Below are 4,362 nucleotides of genomic sequence, written 5' to 3'. Positions count from 1 at the left end.
GGTTTGCAACTTTGGGCCACTGTTGGTGAATTTCTCCGTGCAGTGGTCCATGATTGATTCTTGTTAAATGAAAAAATTTACTAATGAATTATTAATTATTCAAATAACTTATTATTACAGTTTTCTATAATCAATAATTAGTTATTTTTGAATTAAACTAAGTCTTAATTAATAAATATTTTAATGTTCCGATTAAAATTATTTGCAACTAACAATTAAAATATTTTTTAGTTAGTTATTATTTGCAATCAACAACTGCAATTTTATAATTTTACTTGTAAAAATTAATTTAATTAAAAAATAATACATACATTTTTATAATAAATGTCATTTTTAATAATGGTGGTAGAACAAGATAACTCAACTAGGTTGTTGATAAATAATCAATTAAATTTAACAATTTTTATTTTAAAAAATTATGTAATTATAATAAAATAGTATGAAATTATGTTTTTTTTTTTCTAAATAATCGAAAACATCAATTTAATTGCTCTTTCTATTTCACAAAATCGAGCGGCTGTAGTAGAATGAATAAGTAGATCATTTAAAAATATTCATTCAATATTAGTAGGTTCGGCCAGTAACTATCGTTCAGACCCAGCAATCAGAAGGACGGCAGTTCGTGCCCAGAGCCCAGCAGAATTTTTCATCAAGATTTTTCAACATCATTTACCTCACTCAAATAATTAAAACGTTAATGATCATGAACTCTATTAGGATAATAATGAAAAAAAATTTTTTTTAATTAAACCATTTGCATACTTGGCCGATTGCTGGCTGCCATTAATCGGCCGATAATCAAGCGCAATTAATGGGCCGGGGTTATCATTTGTATATTTAGCCGTTTATGGGCCATTAAAAGTTGTCAACACGGAAAAAAAATATTGTTCCTCGAACGATCTAAAGTATAGCAACTCGTAGATTGTTACCACAACGATACGTATACTTATGGTAGAAATATCGTATCGTTCCTGTAACTATCTATTAGATAGCTGTGAGCCCTATACGACTTTCTATAATCGTCATCTCACATGCCACCGTCTAACCTAATTAAACATCCATTTTGGCGCCTATTTTCAAATATAACAATTCGAGTACATTTTTTTAAAAATTTGTTAATTATCTATATCACCTTACTGATTATTTACCTAATGATCAATCTAATAAAACTGCTATATATTTCAATTGTGAAAATGATGTAAAAATCAATTTATATTAATTTATTTAATTAAATTTATATTATATTTAAATATTTATGTATATATAAGCTCAAAAATTAAAAGATATATTTATATTTTAAATTTATGTAGACCGCAAATGATAAATCAGTTTTATAAATTATTTTATTTAATCAAAATTATTTATTAATCATTTACTTATTAATGATACCCGGGAAAAAATGATCAGACCTGACCATGCCTGTTCCTGTATGATCAGGCCTGAAATTCGATCTGACCATGCCTATTTATGTCTGAAGCGTTGAATACGCTCAGGCCTGTCCATGCCTGTTCATGTCTGTTCTTGCCTGTCCATGTCTGAAACGTTGAATACGCTCAGGCCTGATCATACCTGTCCATGTCTGATCAAGCCTGATATATGGGATTAAATTTAAAATCTTAGTTATAATTAAATATAACTACCTTAGTTAAAATTACATATAGTTAACGTAGTTATAATTATATATAACTGATATAGAATTTCATATAACTATTAATCAATAATTAATAAATCAGATATAAAATTTTGTTGACTAAAAATCTATCATGTATAAGATATAACATTTTGTTGACCAAGAATCTATCACGTATAAGATTTTTATTACTTTAAGTTCATATGAAACAACCTTGTCAAGTCAATCTTTTAGGTCAATGGCTAGCGGGTTAAACTTCCAAGCGCAAGGTCCTCGATTCGAATCCTGCAAATCCCCGATTTTTTTTTATTTTTATAGAAACAATTATATATAATTGTATAATATAGTTATCCATAGTTATATATAATTATCTAGGGTCATTTTTTATTTATAATTTTTTTACCCGGATGGGTCTGAACAGACATGAACATACATGATCAGATCTGAACATGTCTGGCCAGGCATGGTCATTTTTCATGTCTGATGAGGCCTGAAGACTCATGCCTGTTCATGTGTGATCAGGTCTAATCATTTTTTGCCGGGTAAAGACTTCCAAATGTGTGCCAGATAGGGCTCAGAACGATATGGTATAGGTCTCAGAGCTATCTACCGTATTGTTGTCAGAACGATACAGTAGATCATTGCAGTAACAATCTAGTAGATAACTATTGCGTATTGTTACTGTAACTATACAGTATACTTCTCAGAACAATATTTTTTCTCCGTGAATAACTGGAAGTTAATCATCATACTTCGCCAGGTGATGGGCCATCCAAGGGCTGGTTTCCAAACTTTGGATGGGGATCTTTCAATAAAATTTTATAGTTTCGGCGTGATTTCGGCCGAATTAAGCTGTTTCGGCCTCTTTCCGGCCAAATATTTTCACCTGGGGACATAACCATCCATTTTAATACAAAATAAAAAGTTTATGATTTATTTTTAATTAAATACAAAAAAATTTAAATAATAATTAAAAGCATTTAACGTTTAGTTACCTTATTTTATCAATAAAATTAAAAAATAACAACTTACCACTTTTTTAATAAAAAAGAAATAATTTAAACTTTCAAGATGTTGATATGCAGCTGCAAAATAATTTTTCTATTTAATAATTTTATAACAAATAAAAAAAATAATATATCGGTTCAAAACCACGGTTGCAACTGCGGCAGATGGACAAGTAATATACTCTTTACAACCATGCATTAACGACACATTTCTCGTGACTATAAGACAGACATCTATGTATATATATATATATATATATATATATATATACGCAACTTTAGACTTTCTCATTAAAATCACGCACAATTGTCCTTCGTCCTGTCCATTTTACATCATACCATTTATAACCTGTGATCATTATTTTACGATTTATCATTTATTATTTTTTAAATTTGTCGATATGATTAGGAAAGTTATTATAAATTTTTTTTTTTATCTACAATAATTATAATGCATTTAAATATTGATGTATTTATTATAAACATTTTGAAAGTCTTCAGTAGTTTTAACGTAGATGATAAGTATCGACAGCAAGGACGCCAGACACACTTTACTTTGGTATATATATTTATATATATATATATTTTTTAATGGTATTCTCGTAATTCATTGCCTCTGAGTGGAGTAATGTATTAAAACAAAGTCTTATCCATGTTAGCCTACAAGTAATTTAACATCAAGAGAACCATCTCAAACAACAGAAGCTGCTCGAGCTCGAGACGATAATATTAGTTTAGTACAAAGAAGCTAGTTGTCTTGTTCAATAAATTATCTTTGACATCTGCGGCTAATATTTTTCAGAAAAAACATTTTAAATGCTTAAATCACAAAAATTAATTGATAATTTTTTTTTTAATTAATGAATTGGGAAATTCTTTCTGATCTTATTATTTATCGCCGAAAGTTTAAAATGAAATTTATTTATGTCGATGTGATAGTTTTAACAAAAATGATAGAATTTTCAATTTTTATACGTTTTTTTCTTTTCGAAGGATATACGCTAGAGATTATTTGATGAATAAATATTCAGTCATTGTTTTGAGTTAAAAATATAGTGGATGGAGTGAAAAACGAAAAGAAATATTGAAAGAGAGATGAGAATCGTAAATCACGCTGTGGCGATTTACGAGGAGCGAGGCCATACTAGTAAAAGTAAGACTTAAAAGAGAATAAGTGTATAATAAATAAAATAACAAGTTGTACGTTCATTCAGAAGTGTATAGTATCACAATGATCGCGTTGTGAGTTGCTTCGTAGCTCGACAGGACAGACCACGAGGCCCTCGGGGATAACCGGTACCACGATAATCGTTTTCAGAAGTCTTGCATCGACATATCGCTAACAAGATTTTTTTTTTTTTATTGCTAACAATATTCTTGTTTTACTTGCCACGTTTTTTATTCACATTAATAATATGATTTTATAATGAAAAAATTTAATGATTTGTATGTATTTATTTTATACTTTCGCATAAATACATATAACATAAGCTTGTGGAGAGGTTTGATATAAATATAACGTTTCCTGAAAACCGCAATTTCAAGGGTCTCTAACAAATGGACATTATATATATATTGTATTGTTACATATATCTCTATTGTTACAATTGTGGGTGCGATCACTAAAAGGATTACAGCTATCATTGTTATTATTATACAACAGACAAATGACAAAGGGTTATATAAGATTATTCAGATCAAGAGTATTTGATTTTATTTCTATTT

The sequence above is a fragment of the Microplitis demolitor genome, chromosome 4 (genome assembly GCF_026212275.2).
Source record: "Microplitis demolitor isolate Queensland-Clemson2020A chromosome 4, iyMicDemo2.1a, whole genome shotgun sequence".
Taxonomy (NCBI): domain Eukaryota; kingdom Metazoa; phylum Arthropoda; class Insecta; order Hymenoptera; family Braconidae; genus Microplitis; species Microplitis demolitor.
This window is presented reverse-complemented; position numbering follows the sequence as displayed.